Source organism: Pongo abelii, chromosome 1 (genome assembly GCF_028885655.2).
Source record: "Pongo abelii isolate AG06213 chromosome 1, NHGRI_mPonAbe1-v2.0_pri, whole genome shotgun sequence".
NCBI classification, from domain to species: Eukaryota; Metazoa; Chordata; class Mammalia; order Primates; family Hominidae; genus Pongo; species Pongo abelii.
The window spans coordinates 166,940,810-166,967,971 of record NC_071985.2 but is presented as its reverse complement, the minus strand read 5'-3'; the positions used below and the strand labels follow the sequence as shown (position 1 = coordinate 166,967,971).

At 37.3% G+C, this 27,162-nt stretch overlaps 1 protein-coding gene across 3 annotated transcripts in view; it reads left to right on the top strand.

Moving 5' to 3' along the window:
• Positions 1-27,162, top strand: part of PDE4B (phosphodiesterase 4B) — a 597,395-nt gene that overhangs the window by 370,814 nt on the left and 199,419 nt on the right. The window lies entirely within an intron of this gene.

The window sequence follows — 27,162 nt, the reverse complement described above, 5'->3', positions numbered from 1 at the left end:
CTAAACACTGAGAATACTAAGGTTACTAGGACACAGTACCCTGGATTCAGAGAGCTCTCAGAATATTGGTTGAGGGAAACTTGGAGCAGTATATTGTGGTAAATGGCAGCCAGCAGTGCAGATAGAAAGCTTTGAGAATATATATATATATTAGAGAAGAAACACTTACTCTAAACTAGGGCAGAAAGAATTGAGCAAAGTTTCCTGAAGATGACTTTATTTTAGTGACTATGTCTTTTAGAAGTAATTTGTTTATTCAGGTTTCTAATGCTCTTGGCATTTTCTCAGATTGGATGAATTCCCCCAGTTTAGTGGAGGGAACATATGAAGGAAAGGAGAGTGAGTCAGGGAAGAAGAGAAAGTGAAGAGTTGTCTCAGAAAGCCTCCTCAGAAAGCCTCAGAAAGTTATAGCCTCCTGAGCTCTTGCCTCTGGGAGGAGTATACATACAATACTTTCTGGGCCTATGAAAGGCTGGACCTGAAGGGCATCTTAGGTCAGTTTCCTTTACGACAACATTTTCCTGGACAATCTTGAGTAGTGCTACCTGAAGTCACATAGGCTTCCCTCCCAGGTCTGTCATTGTTCAAACTAGGGCACCAACACAATGTATTCTGCACCTGAGGTATCATGAAAACAGCAAGGGAGTAGAAACATAGTTGACTCTTGAACAACATAGGCATTAGGGGTGCCGAACCCTCGCACAGTTCAAAATAGAGTATTACTTTTATTCCCCCCAAACTTAACTACTAATAGCCTACTGTTGCTCAGAAGCCTCGCAGATAACATACTCAATTAACACATATTTGTATATGTGTGATAGCCTGTATTCTTACAATAAAGTAAGCTAGATAAAAGAAAATGTTATTAAGAAAATAGCAAGGAAGAAAAAATATATTTATTATTTATTAAGTGGAAGAGGGTCACCATAAAGTTCTGCATCCTTGTTATCTTCATGTTGAGTAGGTTGAGGAGGAAGAGGAAGGGGGTGGTCTTGCTGTCTCAGGGGTGGCAGAGGCAGAAGAAAATTTGGGTTAAGTGGACCTGTATGCTTTAAACCTGTATTGTTCATGGGTCAACTTTAATTCTACATAACCTCTAAGAAAGTCAACAGTAGTGCTAAAAGATTTAAAGTCACTTCTGCCAGTTTAAATGTTGCTTTGCTTGGCTCACTTCAAAATTAGGAAAGCTATAATCCTTTGCCAAGAATTCAGTATGCAAATATTTTCTAATAAAGAAAATCATAGGAGGAAGTTGAATCTTGTTGCAGTATGCCAACACACTAACAGTGTTTTTTTTTTTTATTTTTTATTTTGACAGAATGCCGTGTTAGAAAGAAAGCATAATAGAATTCATTTACAAGAACACCTGCTTTAAAAATAACCCTACTGTTAGGAGGAAACAACTTCTGGACTAGTTCTTTTGAGTGGAAAAATCCAGAAACAAATAGGAAATAAAGTTGTTGTGTCTTATATACAGAACATTTGCATCATGGGAAAAGCTTTATATTCCTTTTGAAATGCCACAATTATATTCTCATTTAATAATATTGTAATGTCTGTGTTTTGATCTTTTATTATCTGTCCACATTTGGTAATTTTGTGTCTTACAGCCTTCAGTCCAGAAAAAAGTTAGTCAGAAAGAACAGTTGAAGGTTTTCTTCAATACTCAGTTCAGCTACCAGAAAAGGTCTCCACAAAAGATTTTTCTCCCGGCATCAGAGAATGGGTGGGTAATATAGAGTAAGCTAAGGGAGAGAGAACAGTTCAGCTCACATCCGTGCTTTGCATCTGTGTTGTAACAGGCATTTATAAAAGGCTGTAGATGCAGTACGGAGACCATAGCACAGGAGCCGCACAGCTGATTAGAGTAAGAAGCCCAGAAAATTCTGGAAGAATCAGAAGAGCATCACTTTAGTTCAAAAGATACTTATGAAGGACTTCTCTTTTGCTAGACACTGAACTGCAATAAAAGTGAATACAACTAACTGTATTATGAGCCATTTATACACCAAAATGCAGAATTCATTTTAGCCAGGGGACGTAAGGTTGCTTCATTGAGTAGATAATGTTTAAGTGGAGACTTGACAAATAGGGACAATATTTGCAGGTAGAAAATGGAAAAGTGGGAATGGTAGGTGGATCAGGCGTTACATCTGGAATCCATGGCAACAATTTGAGCATGGTTGAAGTAAGGAGTAATGCAGAGAGATGAGACTAATAGGACTCTGGTTAGTTGGAACAGGACAGTGAAGTCAGAAGATCCTTGATGCTGTGCCAGCCAGGGTGCTTCTAGGGTGGGTGGTGATGCCATATAGTGGAATAGCAGACACTGCTGGGCATTCCTCCTTATGAACAGGACTCTAATTCTAATTTGAAAGCCAATGTGCTCAACATAAAATCACCATTTTCTCAGAACTACCTTGTAGCAAGGGATGGCTGAGTAACATAGTTTAGGCCATTGAGACATAAGCAGAAGTTGAAATATAAGCAGAGGACATTCTGAAAGCCTCTTGAAAAGGAGAAAGACACAGCTGACATCTGCCTTTTTCATGTTGCCCTACACCCTTCTTTCTAGTTAATTTGTAGGAATGGGCAGCCATCTTGTAACCAGGATGGCAGATGTCTTGTGGGCAGATGTCTTGTGCTAAGGATCCTAGAGCAGGAAGAAATAAGGAGCTTGGTTGAGTATCTGCAATAACTGAGGTCTGCCTACCTCAGACTCCTTGTTGTGGGAGAAAAATAAACTTCTTATTTGCTAAACCACTGTAACCAGGTTTCTGCTAGAGCAGCTAAATTGAATCCTTATTGACATAGTTGGCCTGTGGGGAAAAGTGAAAGTAGTTGAGCAGAAAAGTTGAATGGAAGTTACGAGCCCTAAGAATTGTAAGGAGGGAGAAAGGAAAACTTTCCAGATTTTCCCAAGTCAGTACCGTGCAAACGGTTCCAGGTTTTTTTATTGAAGAACTGCATGTTATTACATCCATCCATTCAACAATTAAACAAATATTGATTTATTTATTGTGCCACTGTTATGTGTCAGACATTTTACTGGCTGCCAGGGATACAAAAAGGTATATGATGAGACCCTTCAGGAAGCACATGATCTAATAGAAACAAGTGTGTCAAAGTTAATCATAAATAGTTTGAATTTGAAAACTGTGATTTATAAATTTATAAAAATTCCTGAAACTCTAGTAGAGAATAAATTATTTTCTCCCAGCTGCACCAAAGATTTGGAGTGTAAATTGGTTACTGACACAAATTGAGCATCCCTAATGTGAATACCTGAAATGCTCCAAAGTTAGAAACTTTGAGCATTAATGTGACACTCAAAGGGAATGCTCATTGGATAAATTTAGATTTATATTTTCAGATTAAGGAGGCTCAATCATTCAACTGGTAAGCATAACGCAGTTATTCCAAAAATCTGAACTCCAAAAGACTTCTGGTCCCAAACATTTTTGGAGGATAAGGGATATTCAACCTGTACGTTAGTGCTGCAAAATAAAAGAGGCTATGGTACTTTTTCACCAATGACTTTGAGTTAAGGGATCACAAAATTAGTGTCTTTCTAAAGGAAAATGAATTGAGTAACTGGAGAGGTATTCTCTTTGGAGACACGTACATACCACCAGTGGACAGTTATGGATGGCTAGTCTACTTTCATACACTTCCAGAGGCTCCCATCTCCACTTTTAAAAACCACTGCATCCCATCAAACTTCTAACTTTTTACAATAGTAGAATGGACTGATGTGTGAAATATAACCTCTTTATGCCTTGATGAAGCTGTGGTGGCTGTGAGTGGCAATCTACAAACATGACTGCTAGCTTCTAAAACAAACATTTAATATCAGCATTAACTTATTCCTTTCCAGACATTCATCAAACATTATCGATCACCCGTTATATGACAGACACCATGGAAGGTGATGAGAAAACAAAGTAGGGTGGCATGGTGCTTGCCCTTAATTTTCTGGGAGCCTGTGTATCACTGCAAAAGGAAATAGGCAAGGAGCAGGCTCTCCAGTGCAGGCACCTAAGGGAACTCCAGAAACTACATGGATGGTTAATTAGTAGGAAGCCAAGCAGATTTGATAGTATTAGAGTCCAAGAGAACCTTGTAGATAGTATAACTAGCAATGCTGGAGAGCATGTTGCAACAGTGGGCAAGGCTACTATTTCTCTGCCCTGATATTTGGACTTTACAAATAGGTGGATAAAAGTTCCCAGGTATATAACTGACCCTTAGGTGCTATGGGCTCTTATGGGCTCCAAAAGCCAAAACATAGTCCTTTTCTGGGGATAAGGGCACCCCATCATTTATCTTTGTATGATGAATGCAGTATGTTTTGAAGTCTTGAGTCTCAGGGAACTTTGGAGGTCAAGATATTTCTGAGCTTTTTATTGAAGTAGCAATCCTGTGGTCTTCAGATGATGGGAAGTGATTTCCGCCAAAGCTTTTATGCCTTAATTGCTTGTCCTTTAAGAAATGTGGGATGAGATGAAACAAAGAAGGTGCCTTTCCAGCCGGTTCATTATGGCTTTGCTTCCCACAGTGGATTGTTGTGCTTCTCTGGATAAATACTGAGTAGTGTTTTTCCCCTAATTATTTCCTCAGAGTGATAGTATCAGCTCTGATGTTGAATAATGATATCTGCTATTATTAAGATTTTGTGTGTGTCAGTGTGTTTTGAGAATTGTGTGACTGCTATATGACTGCAGTATTTGCTTTGCTTCACAAAAGTCAGTCAGGACAGGAAGGCATTTGACAGGTTAACTAGTCCACCCCTCACTTCTGGAAGTCACTTTTAACATCTGCTGTTAGATATTCTTCTTCTTTTCTGTTCACAGCATAATAGAAATATATCAACACTACTCATCCTGAACAAGTTTAGGAGAAGGCCATTGCCTGGGCAGCATGTTTGTTTTTTTTTTTTTTTTTTTTTTTTTTTGAGACGGAGTCTCACTCTGTCCCCCAAACTGGAGTGCAGTGGTGCAATCTCTGCTCAGTGCAAGCTCCGCCTCCCAGGTTCATGCCATTCTCCTGCCTCAGCCTCCCAAGTAGCTGGGACTACAGGTGCCCACCACCATGCCTGGCTAATTTTTTGTATTTTTAGTAGAGACGAGGTTTCACAGTGTTAGCCAGGATGGTCTCAATCTCCTGACCTCGTGATCTGCCCATCTCGGCCTCCCAAAATGCTGGGATTACAGGTGTGAGCCACCACGCCCGGCCTGGGCAGTGTGATTTTATGGACTTAGTCTACCATGACTTTTTCCCTTGGATGAGCAGCTAAACGGTTACCACTGTTGCGCAACTCCACTGTTCAAATCAGCATCTATGTGAATGGTGGTCCTGAAGTTGTGCAATAAAAAATCCACAGAGTCAGACCTCACAACTCTGAGCTAAGATATAGATATTTGAAATGTGTCCACCACATTTCAAGCATCACACTCTTTGGGAGCCTGCTTGCTATTCTGAAGACTCAAAATTAAATATTAAAATTTCATGTAAATTTTGCTCTATTCTATTATTTGTTTAAGACACAAATCCTATTTTAAACTACTTACCATAGAGGAAAATTAGTGTTCCATTAAAAGTGACCATGTTTAAAAATCTGTACTTTCTTGTTCCTATTGCACACCAAAAATGATGGGTAAACACAAAGGACCAAGGACAGCTTCTCTAATGGGTGTATGCAACTCTAGGGCCTGGAAATTCAATCCATTTTGAATTTGTGGATCTATGCTCTCAAGGGTTTATATATGACTACATTAATAAATCAGCCAATAGACTTCAAATAGGTTGACAGCATGTGAAATCCAAGTGAAAAATTTTGTGCAGTAAGGAGCAATTCATGTGGAAGAAAAGCAAAAATAACATATTTGATCAATATATTATACTTCAGAAAGCACTTGCACATGAGACTGTGACCTTTGTCAGCCAAAGACCATTTTCAAATTATTTGTGTTCCCATTGCTATAAACAAAAGTAAATTCCTAATAAATATTTCTTAAGTTAATTCTTCGTAAATATTCGTTATCATATTTGGCACACCTAACAGCCCCATAAGGTCGGGAATACTATCATTTTGCAAAGGATGAAACTGAGGTTCAATATTGACTTGCCCAAGATAACACTGTTAGCTGATGGCAGGATTGGGAAAGGGAACCTGAACCATATCCCCTGATTCATCAACAGTGCACTGTCTATGACACCAGCTACCTTCCACATGCCCACACTCACAGTGTCCTCTTAATAAACACACAATTTCAGGGGAGAGGAAAAACAGTCCATGCATATTGAGTTGCTTTTTCTGGTTCAAATGCCTGGTGCAGAGTAAAAGCTATTTTCTAAATCTGGTAAATCTTGTCTGCTTGGATTCAGTCAGACTTCAGAATGGAATGAGCAAATTATAGATGGCAGTAACAGGGTGCTTCCAGTGGGGCGTTTCTTAGCCACTTTATTCTGCTTCTTGGAGCTCCACTTGGAGATGTTTTAAATCACTCAGGAAGAGAAACTAGAGTGAGAAAGCCAGACTTGTAACGAGCGCTGTCCTGACAGGTGTCTTTAATGATTTGCTATTACTTTATCACTTGAGGCACTAATTATTTGGAACGTACCCAAGTAAACCCTACCAAGTCTTGCAAAAAGACAATAGCAATGAGGAAAACATGTTTTCTCTTCTTTTGGGGATCACTATCTTATCTGTATCATTAAAAGAATACATTGTTGGGCCAGGCATGGGCTTATGCCTGTAATCCCAGCACTTAGGGAGGTGGAGATAGATGGATTCTTGAGGTCAGGAGTTAGAGACCAGCCTGGCCAACATGGCAAAACCCTGTGTGTACTAAAAATACAAAACTTAGCCGAGCTTGGTGTTGAGTACCTGTAATTTCAGCTACTCGGGAGGCTGAGGCACAAGAATTGCTTGAACCTGAGAGGCAGTGGTTGCAGTGAGCCCAGATTGCACCACTGCACTTCAGCTTGTGTCACTGCACTTCTGCTTGTGTGATAGAGTGAGACACTATCTTTAAAATAATAATAATAATAAAATAAATAAAAGAATACATTCTTAGGAACATAAGAATTTGCACTAGCTTCCCCAAGGAATTTTCTATGATCCGCTCACTTGTTATCTAAATCCTGTCTATTCTTGAAGGATGCTGAAAGCTTTCTATGCCAATTCTATTTCACACAATAATGTCCATGTCTTACTTTCTATAGTTTGTTGTTTTTTAGACATCTTTATTGATTTATAATTTACAAAGCATAAAATTTATCTTTGTAATGTCCACAATTTAATTATTTTTAGTATATTTATGGAATTGTGCAATCATCACCCACATTTAAGTTTAAAATCTTTGGATATCTCCCCTAAGAAACCCTTTATTAGCATTCACTTTTCATGAGCATTCACTCTCTACTACCACCATCCTTAGCCCTAGGCAATACTAATCCATTTTCCGTCTTTACAGATTTGCCTATTCTGGATATTTCAAAAAAATGAAATCTTACAATATGTGGTCTTTTGTGATTGACTTCTTTCATTTAGCATAATGTTTTTAGGGTTTATTCATGTAGCATGTATCTGTACTTTATTCCTTTTTATTGTTGGATAATATTCCATTGTATGACTATACCATATTTTGTTTATCCACTCATCAGTTGATGAACATTTGGGTTCTTTCTAGTTTTTGACTATCATGAACAATGCTGTTATGAGCATCCATGCACAAATTTTTGTATATAACTAGGAGAGAAATTGCTAGGTCATATGGTAACTATGTTTAACCTTTTGAAGAATTGCCAAATTTTCCCAAACAAGGTCTACCGTTTTTCAATCCCATCAGCAATGAATGAGCATTATGATATCTCCACATCCTTGCCAATGCTTTTTACTGTTTGCCTTTGTTATTTTAGCTACCCTAGTGAGTGTTAGTGGTATACAATTGTGGTTTTAATATGCATTGCTCTTGAATGATGATGGTGAGTATCTTTTCATGTGCTAATGGCTGTTTATTTTTTTTTTGAGAAACATCTATCTAAATCCCCATTTAAATTATATTATATTTTTAAACTATTGAGTTATTTATATATTCTGGACACAAGTATATCTGATTATTGATTATATAATTTGCAAATATTTTCTCCTATTCTATCGATTGTCTTTTTACTCCCTTGATGTTATCATTTGTAGCACATTAATTTTGATGTGGTCAAATTTGCATTTTTTTTCTTTTGTCACTTGTGCTGTTGGTGTCCCTTCTAAGAAACCATTACCTAACAAAAGGTTATGAGAATTTACTCCTGTGCTTTCTTCTACAAACTTAAGGTTTGGGGGTGCTGGGGTGCTAGTAATCCCAGAACTTTGGGAAGCCAAGATGGGAGGATAGCTTCAGGCCAGGAATTTGAGATCAGCCTGGGCAACATAGTGAGACCCATCTCTCCAAAAAAGTAAAAAATTATCCAGGTGTGGTGGCACATGCCTGTAGTCTTAGCTACTCAGTAGGTGGAGGCAGGAGCATCCCTTGATCCCAGGAGTTTGAGGATGCAGTAAGCTATGATTATGCCACTGCACTCCAGTCTGGGTGACACAGCAATACCCTGTCTCAAAAAATATATAAAATAAAATAAACAAAATGAAAAATAAAGTTTGGACTCTGATAAATTTTGAGATAATTTTTTAGTATGTTGTAAGGTAGGAGTCCAACTGCATTCTTTGTTATGTGGGTAGCCAGTTATCTCCTCACCATTTGTTGAAAAGACTGTTCTTTCCCCATTAAATTGTTGTGGAACCCTTGTAGAAAATTAATTGGCCATACATGTGTGAGTTTATATCTGGACTCTCAATTCCCATTCCATTGATCTCTATGTATATCCTTATGCTAGTATCACACTGTCTTATAACTTAGATTTTGAAATCAGGAATTGTAAATCCTACAACTTTGTACTTTTTCAAGATGGTGTTGGCTATTTAGGGGCCTTTGTAACCCCATAAGAATTTCGGAATCAGCTTTTCAATTTCTGAAAGAAAAAAACAGGGCCAATGGAGTTGTGTCAGGGATTGTACTGGCTCTGAAGATCATTTTCACATTATTCATTGCTAACATATGAAAATACAATTGATTTTTATATGTTGATCTTGTATCCTGCAACCTTACTGAAGTCATTTATTAGCACTAATATTTTTCTATCAGATTCCTTAAGATTTTCTATTTACAAGATTATGACATCTCCAAATATAAATTATTTTACCTCTTCCTTTCCAACGATGATGGCTTTTATTTCTTTTTCTTGCCTAATTGTACTGACTAGAATCTTCAGTACAATGTTGAAAAGATGTGGCAAGAGCAGACAGCCTCGTTTTGTCCCTCATCATAGGGGAAAGCACCCAGTCTTTCACTGTTAAATATGATAGTGGCTGTGGGTTTTTCATAGATGTCTTTCATCGGGTTGTGGAAATTCCATTATATCCCTACTTTGTTGGGTATTTTTTCATGAAAAGATGTGGAATTTGTTATATGCTTTTACTCTGTCTATTGAAATAATCATGTGGCTTTTATTCTTTAATTTGTAAATATGGTCTATTACATTAATTAACTTTTGTATGTTAAACCAACCTTGGATTCCTGGGTTAAATCCCACTTGACCATGGTGTCTAATGCTTTTATATACTGCTGTATTCAATTCGCTAGAATTTTGTTGAGGAATTTTTATATCAATATTCATACTGGCTGTTAGCCTGTATGTTTCTTTGCTTCTGATGTCTTCACCTGATTTTAGAATCAAAGTAGTACTGACCTCAGATAATGAGTTGGAAAGTGTTTCCTCTTCTTTTATTTGTTGAAAAAAACAGATTTTATAAGAATTTGTGTTACTTCTTTAAATGTTGGATATAATTAACCAGTAAAGCCATGTGGGTTTGAACTTTTCGTTGTTGGGTGTTTCATGGAACAAAGGACTTACAGGCAAAGAGAACAGTAAAATGTAATAGAACTTTTTAAAGGAGCAATTAGAAAGCAAAAGCAGCTGAAGCTGAAGTGACTCCCCATTGCCTACATGTTAAAATTTAATCTCATTAGTCTGGTTAATGGCTCTTCCTAATGTGGAACTTGCTCAATCCCTCCAGCTTCATTCATCTCCTGTCACTATTTCTCTCACATTTTAAGCATCTTCCATGCTGAACTCATGATAATAATAGTTACTCTCTTCCAGGCATTGTGTTAAGTCTGACACAATCTCAATCAACCATTATATGCAAATTCCCAGAAATAAGGCTGCTCTTATTTCATGGCTTTGTTCATGAAGCTCTTACTCCCCAGAATGAACTATGCCTTTATTCATTTCTTCTCCCTGTCTGCCTCTGTCTTGTGAGGCTGAAAAATTCCTATCTGTGGTTTAAAATTCACCTTGAGTGTCACCTAAATAAAACACCAGTGAAGAATGTCTAACATTCTTTTTGTTAATCTGTACTTTTTGTTAATCTGTCTGTTTCTCACCTATTGTAAGTCTTTTGATGGCAGGCACCATATTTGATTCATCTCTTTATTTCCAATCTTCCAGAGTGCCTGTCACATAGTAGACACTCAATAAATAATTGTTGAGCTAATGAATAAACCTGGCTATCCAGAATGAAGTTCTCCCCAGCGTTTTGGAGAGCTGAGATGCTATTGTACTTCTCTATGCTTCTTATAGCACCTAGTGCAACACTGAGAAACACTCATTGAAGTTAACTCGACTGAATGATAAATTAATATTATAATGTCAGTAGCACATTTTGAACTCTTCAGTAAAAAGACACCATAAAAACCTCAAAGTAGCTGTAAAAAATAGAAATGATAAAAATCTGTTTAGATGACATCTTTTAAGAAAATACAAAAACAATTCTGTTATGTTTGGATACATAATTACACTTGAAGATTTTTGGTGTAACAGAGCTGTGTTTGAGAATTCTAGTGATCATAATAACAGCACTGCTTGATGCTAGGGGAGGGTAAATCCATTTTAGAAGCTTTTCAATGACAAGCTTTGTTCTCTGTATCTGGAAGCAATTCCCAGTGCTGTTTACTTAAATGTTTTATAATATGGAAGACTCAGAAGCACTGTAGGATCCCCAAAGATAGGAGAAGATTTAATGTTTCTTAAATTCTCCCTCTGTCACAAGACGAAGATGAGCAGGCAGGGTGGCAGCACTGGCTGTAACAGCAGCAGCACACCACCACCTATGCAAGGTCTGTACTTTTTAACACAGCGTTGGAAGCCAGTATCAGTCATGGTTCTCCAGAGAAACAGAACTGATAAGGTATGTATACGTACATATATATAAAGCATATATATGGTTAAGTGTGTGCATGTGTGTGTGTGTGTGTATATATATATATATATATATATATATATATATATATATATACACACACACACAAAGAAATTTATTGTAATGAACCAACTCACATAGTTGTGGGGTCTGGCAAGTCCAAAATTTGTAGGGCAAGCCAACAGGCTAGAAACTCAGTTGGGAGTCAGTGTTGCAGTCTGGAGTCTGAAATTAATAGGTTAGGCTAGCAGACTGGAAACTTAAGCAGATGTCAGTGCTAGAGTCTTGAGGCAGAATTTCCTCTTCTCTGGGTAATGTGTTTTTGCTCTTAAGGTCTTCAGCTGATAGCAGGAGACCCCACACACATTACTGAGAGTGATCTCCTTATCGTAAAGTCAGCTGATTGTAGATGTTAACCACATCTACAAAACATCTTTGCAGCAACATACAGATTATTTGATTAAATAAGTGAGTACTATAGCCTAGTCAAGTTGATACATAGAACTAATCATCACAAGGTCCTTGGACACATGGGACATGCTTCTCTCTCACACCTTGTATTTTCCATGACTTCTCATGCCCCACAGCAGATTGCAAAGCTGCTCTGAAGAAGCCCTGCACTTCTCTGCCTTTTGGTGCCTTTGCTGTTTTCTCCATCCCTACTCTAAATTCTCTCTCCTCCCAGTGTCCAACCCAGTTGTCCAATTCTTACTCTTATCTCTTGGATCCTGTGCAGATGTCATTTTCCTTCCCAAACCTTGGCTGCTTTCTGGTTTAAATATTGTCTCTTCCTCTCTTGAACCCCCAACAGATGTCCTTGAAGTAAAGCCTCCTTGCTCTGCTTTGCATTATTTGTAAATGTATTCATGGCAACCATCCCCTCTCCCTTGTAACCTGAGAGGGGTCAAGAACCTCATGGGTTTTTTTGTTTTGTTTTGTCTTGTTTTATTTTAACGTCTTTGTTCCCAACAGGGTATACAGCTTCCATTCATATGGCAATCTTTATTCTTTTTCTGTGCCCTGTGCTGTGCTAACTTCTCAGGAATATAAAGATTAATTAGACAAGTTTCCAGCACTCTGAGACTTTATAGCCCAGTGCGGAAGGCAAATAAGTCAACCGTAGGTGTCCACAAGAACTCATTGAACTGAATTAATTCCGGCTGTAGAAGTGCAGTCACTTTCCTTTTAATATCTCCTTACCTCAATACTCCTACATACAGACATTAGCCAGACCAGACAGCAGGCTTGTAGTGGGCTGGAAAGCTCTGTCCTCACAAGACTTATAGAGGAGTGGTGTGTGTGGTGTGACCTGAGGGGCATCAAGGAGGTTCACTGATCCAAAAATGTCTCTGTTGCTAAGATGCCTGATATACCATCATTTGTGAGTCATTCATCTGGGTTCAGAATTATCCTATCTCTAAATGCATCTGGGAGGAATTACTAAATGCCTACATTAACTTTTTAAAATTCTTTTCCCTTCTTTCTTTACCTTTTTATCTTCCCTTTCTCCTTTAAGGCAGCTAAATTGCTCTCCCTGAAAGACTCCCACCACACAAAGGAGTTAAGAGCTCCTCCCCTTGGTCCCAATAACACCCCAGCCTGTTACAGCAGAGATGTTTTATCCTCTAGTTCTTATCTGTTTATTGCTTACCTGAGCTCCTCCACCAGACTGAGCTCTTAAAGGGAAAAACTGTGTTTTTCATCTCTGTAATCTCAACATAGAGCACAGTGCCTAACACACAGTGGAAAGTTCTGTAAGATTCCTGGAATGACCAGGTGGCTCTCCATTAAGATATACCTGTTTACCTTTCTTCTTTGATAGAATGACCCATGAGCATATGTAGGGGACAGGCTTGATAAAAGAGAATTGAAGGGCAAAGAGAAGAGAAGAGAGAGAGGAAAAAAGGGACTCTCAGGAAATCACTTCTGTGTCTAGGGCCGTCCTTGATTCTGCTGTCTGCTGTTGTCCACTTTTTGGTTTCATTCATGGATAAAATGCCTTGTGAATTAAACATCCTGTTTTCTTTTGTTTTGTAATACATGATCTGAAGTACCATCAGCTGGCAGGGGTTTTTCCAGAAGCATTTTGTCAAGTGGAAAGGTGGCTACACATGCTCCAATTACAAAAGCAAAAATGCTTTCAAATATCTTTTCCTTCCGCATGGATTGAGAACACAAACCTCTTCTCATGCCTGTCTTTTCCATTCGCTACACCTTTGCCTTTGCTCAAGGAATATGCTTGTAAAGATATCCAAAAAGTGCTTTTTCCAAGCCCCTTGTGGTTGCAGAATGCAGACCTGCAAAAATTTCCTCAAGTAATAGGATGGGAACTATAAAATTGCATCTAGGCTGGGCACAGTGTGTAATCTCAGCACTTTGGGAGGCTGAGGCAGGAGGAATGCTTGAGCCCAGGAATTTGAGACCAGCCTGAGCAACATAGTGACACCTCATCTCTACAAAAAATAAGAAAATAAGGCGGGAGGATCTCCTGAGCCCGGGAGGTTGAGGCTGTGATGAGTTCTGATCCTGCCACTGCACTCCTGCCTGGGCAACAGGAGTGAAACCCTGTCTCTGGAAAAAAAGAAAGTTACATATAGATTGGAGCTGAAATCAAGATGGAAGCCAAGGTGCCTTTGGAGTCAGCTGTTTTCTGTTTTTCTCTTATTAGCTGAATGAGCTCTTTCTTCTGCTCTCCTTCCCTCCACAGACTGACTCCATTTTCCTCTTGCTCCTCTTTCCCTATATGTCTCTTCTCTTTCCTTGTGTCTTCTGCCTACCCACAATTTCTGCTCCCTCACAACTTCACAGGACCCATCATGGCTGCCCCAGACACTCACTGCCTCATGATTTCAGGTTCAAAAATATATGCCTCCATGTAGATACCCCATGGTTCATACTTATTTTAATCTTTCCAGAAATATGTTCTTAAAATTTACTTTTAGCAAGGTCAATCAATAAATTGGTTCATTTGCCCTAACAATCTAGAGCTGATTTTATATTGTTACCTATCATTTGTAACCACTAGATTATTTATTTTTTATATATACATTTTATATGTACATGTGTATATATCTATATATACACATATATACTATATATAGTACCTACAGAATGCCAAGATTTGTGCTAGGTACTGGCAATACCATCATGAGAAAACATAAATCTGCCATAGTGGTATTAATTTCTAACCGATTACTTTCCTTCTAACTTGCCCTTATCTAATCTAACTTCAAATGAGTTATCTTTCCAACACATGAATCAAACCATGATATTTCCTGCTTAAAATCATTAATGACATTTATCATCCAAATTCACATAAGGATGTTTTACTGCCTGATTCTGTTTTTATTTCTGACCCCTGCCCCATTTCTTGTACTTTATGCTTCTAAAAAACCAATGTTAATCCCTGCCCTTTGACTTGGCACATGACAGAATCAGGAGAAGTAGAAAAGGGATGAAGCAAAGATAAACTTGAGAGACAGGTTGATTCAGTGTCTAAATGTTATTATCCTGACAAATGTGTAAATATCACAAAACCTAATATTGCCTTCACATAGTAAACATTTGATATATTTTTGTTAGAGTGGATTAAAAAGTGGCATTTGTGGTTTTATCTGGCTTCAGATTCATTAGGAATGAGTGAGTGAAAGGAACCTAAAAGGGTGAGTTCATTGGTACATGAACAATTTAATCCTTTTTCGGTCTCAATAGCTATTATTGTGGCTAACAAAGCAACTCTTATAAGTTGCACACAAACAAGAAGTAGGAGAGTGTTTATGATGTCATCATAAATATTTATAATAGGGACATGATACAATGTTTTGTGAGACATTGTTGAGAAAGGTTAGACAGTGAATGCTCATTTAGATCAAAATCAAACACCTGACACTTATTGAGCGTTTTGTAATTTACAAAGTATACTCACATTTATTATCCTATTTAAACTCAATTTTTCAATCTACATTGGACCATTGTCTTCATTGGGCAAGCATTCTCTAATATCTCCATCCTTAGATTCCACATTCCCCACCAGAAAAAAAAAAAAAAAAAAACGCTGTATATCTTCTTTCTTTTACAGCAAATCCCAAGAGTTGTCTATGTTCATTATCTTGACTTTCTCATCTAACATTCTTTCGTCAGTCAAGTCATATCTGGTTTTGTTCCCACAACTTCACCGAAATTGCTTTTATCAAGGTCATTAGGAATGCCCATCGTGTCTATTCACTCTCTCCTCCTGGAAACACTCTTCTTCACTTGGCTTCAGACACAGTATATATTTCACTGGTTTCCCACCTACCTCACTGGTTTTACCTCCTCCACACTTTTAATGGTCCCACTCCTCAGTTATTGTCTCTCAATACACTTACTCCCAAGGTGATCTCAACCAGACCCTAGTTTTCAACATGATTCGAAAGCTGATGACTCCCAATTTCTATCTTCAACCCAGTTCTCTCCCTTAAGCTCTAAACTTGTGTAGCCAACAGCCTTCTTAACTCTCTTTAGATAGGCATCTCAAACTTACAATCCTAAAACTGAACCCTGGAGGACCCTGCTCTAATGCCAGTGCTCCCCTTCTCAGGAAGTGGTGCTAAATTCATGCACAGATGCCACCCTAGCTGAAAATGTAGATGTCATTCCTAAGTCCTCTCTTTTCTCATTCTCAGCATTTCATCTGTCCACATGTCCCTACAATCTGACTAGTTATTACTACCTACGCCTCTGCCAACCTAGAGAAAGCCACCATTATCATCACTTAGACTCTGGAACAGCTTTTTAACTTGGTTCTTCACTTCCTTTCTAGCTCCTTTTGCAGTGCAGCCAAAGTGATACTTTCAAATGACCCAGTGGTATTCTCTTTACATTCTGATGAAAACCCGGTTTTTTCTAGAACTTATAGACCTTCATGACCTGGGCTCTGCCTTTCTGTTCAAACTTACTTCTACCTTAAGGTATTTGCATTTACTGGCTCTGTCTCAAATTTTCCTCTACCAGACCTTCTCATAATTCATTCCTCAACTCCTTCTGATTCTGCTCAAAGGTAATCTCTCTTCCCCTTCCTACAGCTTTTTGTCCCTTAACCCTCTTTATTTTCCTCATTCCCTTACTGATCAATATAGTATATATTTGCTTAATTATTTATGATCTCTCTTTTTCTCAGTAGAATATAAGTCCAAGAGGTTTATTTTCTCCTGTATTCCCAACATCTAGAACAGTGCTATATTATTGTAGGTGTACAACAAATAGATATTGAATGAAAGAATGAGGTTTAAATATAAACCTTTTAACTAGAAGTCAAGTGGTTTTTTTCATGACCAAAGCCCATGTAAAAAGTGATTATCTTTCCATATTTTTTGATATCTCTAGCATATTCAGAGGAAGTATTTTGAGAATATGATTTCAGATTCTTTTGGATAAATGGAGATACATGATATTAGAGCACTTGTGTAATTGCAGTTTGTGTTGATGAGGTATGGGTTTATGATAGAGACATCAGCATCATCTCCATTGGTACAGAAGCATTTCACACTAATGTTCTACTGCATAGATTGAGGCATAATTCCAACAGTGGCAGGAGAATTGCCCTAAAAATATAGGAATTCACAAATTTTTAACTTTTGACCCAGTGAAACTTAAAATGGCAGCAGAGAAAACACAATGGTATTACATTAAACTTAAAAGCTACTGCATGGCAACAGAAACAATCAAGAGTGAGGAGATAACCTATAGGATGAGAGAAGGTAACTTGCAAACTGTGCACCTGACAAGGGGTTAATATCCAGCAAAAGAACAAGCAATGCTATTTCAAAATGGGCAAAAGACCTGAATAGAAATATAAATGAGTGACAAATATGTCAAAAAAAATACTCAACATCACTAATTGTCAGGGAAATGCAAATCAAAACCACACTCCAGTAGAGAAAGGGGAACTCATATACTGTTGGTAAGAATGTAAATTAGTACAGCCATTCTGGAAAATAGTAAAGAGTTTCCTCAAAAACTAAAACTAGAAGTACCATATTATCCAGCAATCCCACTACTAGTTATATATTCAAAGAAAATCAGTACGTCAAAGAGATATTGCCACTCCCATGTTTATTGCTGCATTATTCACAATAGCCAAAATACAAAATCAAACTAAGTGCCTATCAGTGGGTGAATGGATACAGCAAACATGGCATATACACACAATGGAATACTATCCAGTCATAACACAAAATGAAATCCTGTCATGTGTGGCAACATGGTTGAACTTGGTGGACATTAAGTTAAGTGAAATAAGCTAGGCACAGAAAGACAAATACTGCGTGATCTCACTCATTTGTGGAATCTAAAAAAGATGATCTCATAAAAGTAGAGATTAGAATAGTGGTTACCAGATGCTGAGAAGGGTAGTGGGTAAAGGAAGATGGAGAGAAGTTAGCAAAAGGGTACAAACTTACAGTTAGGAAGAACAAGTTCTGGTGTTCTATTACACAATAAGGTGACACATAATAAAAATGTATTGTATATTTCAAGATAGCTACAAGAGAGAATTTTGAAAGTTATCACCACAAAGAATGATAAATGTTTCAAGTGGTGAATGTGCTAATTACCCTGATTTGATCATTACATAATGTGTACATGTATTGGAACATCACACTTACCCCATAAATATGCACAGTTATTAGAGGTCATTTATAAATAAAATAAAACTTTTTTTTTTTTTTTTTGAGAAAGAGCCTCACTCTGTTGCCCAGGCTGGAGTGCAGTGGCGCATTCTCGGCTCACTGCTTGCCTCCCAGGTTCAAGCAATTCTCATGTCTCAGCCTCCCAGGTAGCAGGGACTACAGGTGTGTGCCACCACGCCCAGCTATTTTTTTTTTTTTTGTATTTTTAGTAGAGAAGGGGTTTCACCATGTTGGCCAGGCTAGTCTCAAACTCCTGACCTCAGGTGATCCACCTGCCTTGGCCTCCCAAAGTGTTGGGATTACACGCATAAGCCACCACACCCGGCCAAAATAAAACTTTTTTAAAAAGAAGAGAAAATTCAAGTATTAAAAAGCCACTTCAGACAATGTGTTTGTGAAGTGCTATAGATAATAGGATTTTGGACATGGGCTTGAGTAATCTTGAGGGTTTTGTCTGGTGCCTCAAATCCTCGCATACTGGGGTAGTGTCTTTTATCCCCGTAGAAATAATGTAAAAGCTCTTGTATTCCCTGTCTTTATAGGCCATGAATTAAGTGTTCCCCACACTTTCCTGGAAAGCATTTGAAATTGCTTCAAAATTTACAGTAGAATAGAGCAGCTGCTGTTTATTGTGCACCTACTGTGTGCCCAGCATTTTAAGTCTGTTATCTTATTTGATCTTTAAGTTCCTGAGTTAGGTGTTTGTAGTAGACATTTATAGTTTTGTCAATCTGGAATAGCCTCCTCCCTCTTCTAGGAAATGACTCTTCCCATTCAAATGCTGGATGTTTTAATAGGGATTTTACATACAGCTTTCGCCTGCTGGCCAGAGGAGTTGTCTGGGACCAAGAATGAACCAAATAGAGTCCTCACACAGGATTTTTACAGTGGGTGTTAAAAGGGGAAAATTGTGTCCTCTGATCACAATACCATAAGGCATAACCCATGCCAATGTCCCACTATGTAGAGGAGTAGGACTGAGAGAATTTACCAGGTATATGGAGAATAGAGACAGACCAGAAACAAGAGACCCAAAGGTGTTTGAATCCTTTCTGTCTTCTTTGAGATTGGCGCTGCCTCTACCCTTTCAATCCTTTCAATTGCTTCTTTATATGAACCAATGGCTTCCTCCTTTGCTTATGTCCATTTAATTGGCTATTTGACACTTGCAATTGCAGGAGCTCTACATAGTGCAGTAAATTATATCTCCTTTCTATGGATGCAACCCCCAAAGCATAAAAAGTTAAATCACTTTTTACCAGTTACGTGGCTAAATGAGATTAAATTCAGGTCTGTGGGTTCTAATAACCTTCTGCTCTGTCCAATGCATTACATTGCCATTTTTTTTTACACCTTTGAAAGGGTCGCACTCAGCAGATAGTTAAATATGTGACCCAATCTATTTGATTTTTTTTTAATGGAGACAATCATCTAATGTAGTTACAAGAATAAAAAGGTATCTAAGTGTCCTCGCACATGTCCTCGCTTGTTTCTTTATTTGTAAAATGACCAAGTTGAAATCTATGACCTCTGAATTTTGTTTCTCATGGAAAGTTGTCTAAAATCAAATAGATTCTTAGTGCCTCTGAAGATCCAATTATACTGACTGTGCCTCTAGGATTTATTTAAATATGAAAACAAAAGGAGGTGCCTCTATCAGACTTCATGATCATGAGCCAAGTTGGCTTCCAGCCCTCCAACAATAACTCTAGAGTGGCACTGTCAGAACATCAATATCTTATTATTTCCAGATCAGACTCCTATCCTAAAAGACATGTGTGCATTGTCAGGAAGAAATTTTAAAATACCCCGAAACAACCAATCTTCTGGAAGATGAAAGGCATTTTTTTTCCTTGAAAATTATAGCATACACCCCTAAATCTTGAAAACACATTATTTTGGATTGGTTGTTATTAGCATCTTCCTTTGGCATTCAAATTGGGCATCTAACAACTCCTACAGAACATCAGCAGCGATATAAATGATTACGCTGGAGGTAAAATCAGTACAGTAAAGCCTGTTTCAGCACCGACATGCACAAACAGGTACAGGCATCAAACCTGAACACACACACACACACACACACACACACAATCACACACAATGGTCTTTTTGTTTTCTTTTTAATGTATTCTCAGAAAGGGTGCTAAGAAACTGTCCCCTTTGTCAGCTTTTGATACTCACTCAGTCTGAAGTATCAGAATAATCTTACCCTAAATGCATTTCTGGTTTAATACTCAATTCTTTGTAAAAGAAAATTGGTTCACTTTTTAGAGTGTCTTTTTCCACAGGTGCTCTAATTATTTTTAAGTTCATATTGATATGATATTGTATTGCTTACGAGATGTTTTAATGCAAATTACCTTTGTAAATTATTTCAGTTATGTACCAAACCTATAAGGTTATTATTATTATTATTTATATTTCACCTGCTTGTCTTTCATCATCACAGAAGCTCTATTATTACTTGCATTTAAAGATGAAGACACTGAGGGTCTATGGAACAAATGACATCCTGGGACACACTTACTAGCTGTGTGTCCCAGGATAAGGCACAGCTAATAAGTATGTCCCAGAATAAGTCACTTACCTCATTGATACTCTGGTCTGGCTTCAGATAATGCAAAGAGCAAGGGATTTACAACCAAACATGTCTGGGTTGAAATCCCAAATTCACCTACCAGCTTTGTGACTTTAAGCAGGTGACTTAATCTCTTGGATCCTTTGTTCTATTATCTTTAAAATGAAGGCAATAATAGCCAAATTATAAGCTTTTAGTAAGTATTAAATAAGCAACTATATGAGGCCCTTAGCACTCATCAGTGCAGAGTAGGTGCTCACTAAATGGTGCTAGTTTTAATTCAAGTGCTCTTGATTGCAGAAAAAAAAAAAGTGACCTATTTGATGTTGATTATCTGAGGATCTACGGAAGCTCCAAATATTCAGTGAAACTTTTATAGTGTAACGTGGTCAGTGCTAAGGTGCCCTGAGGCTCTAGGGATGTTCTCCCTCCTCACTTTATCCCTAATTAAAAACTAATGCACAGGGACAAGACTTGTGATTTCATGGACTTCTTTTTGTCTTTTTTTTTTTTTTTTTTTTTTTTTTTTTTTGCTATTCTGGTGACCCATTCACATATAGCATCCAATAGTCTGTGACTTCTAGGGAAGGAAAAGAGTCAGTTCCACACTCCTGTGATGCTCTCATTTGGGACTAATGTCCAACAGAGCAGATAAACTCTGTAAGAGAGTGCATCAGATCTTGGGTAAGCCAGCCAGCTTCTCTCTGTTCCATGACTACAGATCTCAGCTTGACGCCCAGCCTATACAGGTTGAATATCCCTTATCTGAACTGCTTGGGACCAGAAGTGTTTCAGATTTTGGATTTTTTTTCAGGTGCTGGAATATTTGCATATACTTACTCATTGAGCATGCCAAATTTAAAAATCTGAAGCTCAAAATGCTCCAATGAGCCTTTCTTTTGTGCGTCATGTTGGCACCCAAAATGTTTCAGATTTTGGAGCATTTCAGAATTGCGGTTTTTGGATTTGAGATGCTTCATCTGTACTTGCTTCTGGTCATAGTGTATGAATGAGGTGGTGCTGGACGTTTGATAAACTGAGGAGTGAGTTAAGTACTATCAGTTGTTACAATAATGGATCAGTTAATTATCAATTGTGCTTTTGTCTGTAAGAAACAGAAGACCCAAGTCAACTTTTATTACTTGAAGGCAAATAGTTCTACTGTGGTCATGGAAAGGCTACTGAGCTTCTTTTAGTTCAGTTTTCTAATATCCTAAATCAGGATAATAATGCTACCATCCTTCTAGGTTTGTCATAAGGTTTCTTACTGTAAGAGATTAGCCTTAGACTCCAAAGAAGTGTGCTCAACTCCTTTTCCCGCATCCTACTAGCTACAGTAATCTAATCTAATTCTTCCTGAGACTCACCTGCAGAATGGAATTAACAATACCCTCCTCAAAAGATGTTGTGAGTGACCAATAAGATTTATTGGTAGGTAGGATTGCACAGGTGGCAACACCTTGCATCACATCCCATACACTGATGTTTGTTGAAATTAAATCTGACATCTGGATATTTAGTTTCTTATCTATAAAATGAAGATAAGGGTACTTTTCTCAGAAGATTGTGATGGGGATTAAATGCAATGATATATGTGAAAACACTTTAGGAACTCTATAATAATGTATAAAGGTAATTATTAGTACTATTAATCTCATAATTATTTGTATTATAATATTACATAACCATTATATTAATTATTTTTGTGGCTCTTATGATTTCTAAGTCAATAGTATAGATTCTGAGTTTTCATATTAAAGAATTGCTCATGTAAGGAAATTGCTTAGAAATAAATTTTCAAATGTTTTAGTCCATAAGATATTGTCTAGAGACACATTTATTATAATATAACAAAACAGTCATGTTTTAGTATGTAAAATTGTTGAGTGAAATAATTTTTAAAATGTCATTTAAAGCTAGTGAGGCTAAAAATTAGTGAAATAAAATAAGTGCTGCCTGTTTAAGTATTTAACAGCTGCCCAGCTTCCCATCACACTTCAGATTTTCAGCACCACCCTATAGAAGATCTTCACCTGGTACTGGTGTGTGACTTACTGCTAAGTGAAGCTGCCTGCTTAGGTGAGGTTGTTTTGGTGTCTTTTATCATGTTAGCTGTTGATGGACAGCCTATGTGCATTTGTACTCTCAGATAACATTTATTCCTTGTTGTTTTTCCTCTAGTGAGCTTTAAAAACAAGTCTTGAGGTGCATTTGTCTATAAGTATGCAAGTCCCTGCCATAGACTTTTTCCATTATTTCCTGATGTTACCCAGCCCTCTCAGCTAGAAACCAAAATTTACTCCATCAACAAGACATGCTTTAGTAGACAGCAAAAAGAGAGCCATTTGCAGACATAATCCTAGAGTAATATATTTCATATGTGTGTTCTTTTTTCCCCAACCCAAGAAATTACTACTACTGGTGGTTCATCTCTTACGAAAAGACCAGCAATCAGGCCAGGCACAGTGGCTTACACCTGTAATCCAGTGCTTTGGGAGGCCAAGGCGGGTGGATCACAAGGTCAGGAGTTTGAAACCAGCCTGGCCAACATGGTGAAACCCCATCTCTACTAAAAATACAAAAAAATAGCCTGGCGTGGTGGCAGGTACCTGTAATCTCAGCTACTCGGAAGGCTGAGGCAGGATAATTGCTTGAACCTGGGAGGCAGAGGTTGCAGTGAGCCAAGACTGTACCACTGCACTCCAGCCTGGACAACAGAGAGAGACTCCATCTCAAAAAAAAAAAAAAAAGAAAGAAAGAAAAGACCAGCAATCTCTATTATAGGCAGTAGGGCATAATGCATTTGAAATATAGAGTCTAAGAACTTAAGTTCGAGCCCTGACACTGGATCTTCTGTATGAGTTACTTTGAGCAAGCTGTGTGTCTCAGACTTAATTTCTTTTTTTTTTTCTTTTCCTTGTTTTTATTTTTTTGAGATGGAGTCTCGCTCTGTCACCCAGGCTGGAGTGCAGTGGCGCGATCTCAGCTTACTGCAAGCAAGCTCCACCTCCCGGGTTCATGCCATTCTCTTGCCTCAGCCTCCTGAGTAGCTGGGACTACAGGTGCCCACCACCACGCCTGGCTAATTTTTGTATTTTTAGTAGAGACGGGGTTTCACCGTGTTACCCAGGATGGTCTCGATCTCCTGACCTTGCGATCTGCCTGTCTTGGCCTCCCAAAGTGCTGGGATTACAGGGGTAAGCCACCACACCCGGCCACTTAATTTCTTTAACTTACATTTGAATTCCTGCACTGCTACTATATCTAATTAACCATGTCCTTGGACAAGTCATGCAATCTTTCTTAGGCTCACTTTCTGTTATAAAATGGGAATAAAAATTTTTCTTACTTCAGAGAATTGTTGGGAAGATTAAGTAATATAAAGTTTGAAAAGTATGGTTTCTGGTATATATAATAGCTATTGTTATTATTACTATGATTATTTTAATATTAACATGGTAGAATTTGATAAGAGATGCAAATCACAGTTCATTATTTTTTCTAAGACTATTATCTGAGGGGCAATGGATTTCTCTTAGGAAACTCAAAGAAATGCATTTTACCTCCTTTAATTCTAGTGAGCTAAATAAAATTCATCGTAAAAGAACTTAATTGTGCAGATAATTTTTATAGAGACAATTCTAGGAAGTACACACATACACAAACTAAAAAAAACTAATAAATGAGAGTTCAGCAAGGTGGCAGGATATAAGATCAATACATACAAATCAATTGTAATTCTATATAATAGCAATGAATAATTTGAAAATTAAAAAAACAATTCCCTTTATAATAGCATCAAAAAGAATAAAATATTTAAAAATAAATTTGCCAAGGCAGTACAAGACTTTTATGCTGAAAACTACAAAACATGGTGAAGAAAAATTAAGGAAGACATAAATAAAGAGAAGAACATCCTATGTTAGTGGATTGGAAGACTCAAATTTTAAGATGGTATTACTCCCCAGATTGGTTTACAGATTCTAAATAATCCTTATCAAAATTCCAATTGCTTTTTTTTTTTTTTTGGAGAAATTGACAAGCTGATCCTAGGATTCATATGGAAATGCAAGGGACCTATAAAAACCAAATCAAACCTTGAAGGGAAAAAAAAAGAAATTGGAGGATTCACACTTTCCAATTTAAAAATTTACTAAAATGGTAGTATAGCACTGACATAAGGTAGACGTATACAGATTAATAGAATAGAATTGAGAGGCTAGAAATAAATCTATGCCTGTATAATCAATCTATTTTTGACCAAGGTGCCAAGACAATTCAATGGGGGAGTGGGGGAATAGCCTTTTCAACAAATAATACAGAGACAACTGGATATGCACATGCAAAAGAATGGAGTTGGACTTCTAATTTACTCTATGTACAAAAATTAACTAAAGTGAATCATAGATCTAAAAGTAAGAGCTAAAATCATAACAATCTTATAAGAAAACACAGGAGTAAATATTCATGACCTAGGGTTAGTCAATGGTTTCTTAGCTATGACACCAATTACACAAATGACAAAGAAAAAATAGATAAAATAGACTTCATTAAAGTGAAAAACTTTTTGTTCTTCCAAGGATGCTATCAAAACAGTGAAAGGAAGCTGGGCGGGGTGGCTCACACCTGCAATTCCAACACTTTGGGAGGCCGAGGTGGGCAGATCACGAGGTCAGGAGTTCGAGACAAGCCTGACCAACATGGTGAAACCCCACCTCTACTAAAAATAAAAAAGTTAGTCGGGCATGGTGGCGCACACCTGTAATCTAAGCTACTCAGGAGGCTGAGGCAGGAGAATAGCCTGAACCCAGGAGGTGGAAGTTGCAGTGAGCTGAGATGGTGCCATGGCACTCCAGCCTGGGCAACAGAGTAAGACTCTGTCTCAAAAAAAAAAAAAAAAAAAAAAGTGAAAGGACAATCCACCGAATGGGAGAAAATATTTGTTAATCATGTATCTGATAAGGGACATGTTTCTAGAATACACAAAGAATACTTACAATTCAACAACAAAAAGCCACAGACTGTAACTAACAAATGGGCAAAGGATTTGAATAGGCATTTCTCCAAAGAAGAAACACGAATGGACAATGATCATATGAAAATAGAGTTTCACACCATTAGTCATTAGGAAAATGTAAATCAAAACCACAATGAGATATTGCTTCACACCCACTAGGATGGCTATGGTCAATAAGACAGCCGATAACAAATACTGGAGAGAATGTAGGGAAATTGGAACTCTCATACATTTCTGGTGGGATTGTAAAATGGTGTGACCACATTGGAAAAGTTGGCAGTTTCTCAAAATGTTAAACATAAAGTTACAACATGACCCAGCAAGTTTACACCTACATTTATATACCAGAAAAATGATCACATAAATTCATGCAAAAATTTGTACATGAGTATTCATAAAAGTATTATTCATACATAATAGCTAAAAAGTAGAAACAACTCAATGACAATCAACATAAACAAAATGTGATATATGAGTACAATAGAATTTATTTTGGTAGTAAAAAGGAATAAAGTACTGATATATGCTACAAAATGAATGAATTTTTAAAACTTTAAGTGAAAGAACCCATGCAGTATGTGATTCAATTAACATGAAATATTCAGAATGGGCAACTCCCTGTTAGTTAGGAGTAAATGGAAATGGAGTTTCCTTTTGGGGTGATGAACATGGGGTGATAGTGGTGATGGTTGTAAACTGTGAATGTATTAAAAACCATTGAATTGGACATTTTATAAATGTAAATTTTACAGCATATGAATTGTATCTTAATAAAGCAGTGATTTAAAAAGGAACTTAACATTTTGATATTTCTATGGAAGTGAAAAAGAAAATAGGTTACTTCCTTTCCATTTTCAAGAGTACAAGCAAAGTCTCTCCCTGTGGTTATGGTGGTAAATTAGTGTGAATCATGTGGTGAATTAGCCACATGTCATCTTTAAAATTCTCCTTATCCAATATTCCTAGATCATCTTTGCTAATTTTATATTTTCTTCACAATCTAAAAACAATACTTAGTAGCATTCTCAAAAGTCATTGTGTTGCCAGATTGGATTAAATGTAACATATGCACCAATGCCTCTCTCTTTTCTGTTCAGTCCTTCTCAAAAATTATATTACTCTCCAAACAACCTGAGAAAATAAAGCCTTTTCCTGTAAGAGAGTTACCTTAAACATTCACTGTGACCCAAAATATTATTTTCATGAAAATCACTTCTATTTCTTATAAACTAGACCAACTATCTTCTTTCTCATTAGCTGAAAACCTCCAGACTGGCATTTGCTTTTATTCATTTATAAATTAATTCATTTTTCAACAAATATTTATTGAATTCCTACTTTGTGTTAGGCACTACAGTAGGCACTGACAATAAAGCAGTGAAAAAATACAGAAATCCTCTTTCTCCTGGAGTCATATTCTAGTGCAAGGGTACAGATGATACATATAATAAATATATGGTATATTAGACAATGATGTTGTGAGAAAAAAAAAAGCAAAATAAAGAGAGTGCTGTGGTGGTAGGGTGGCCAGACAAGACCTTGATAACGAGGTGACATTTGAACAAGGACTGAGTAAGTG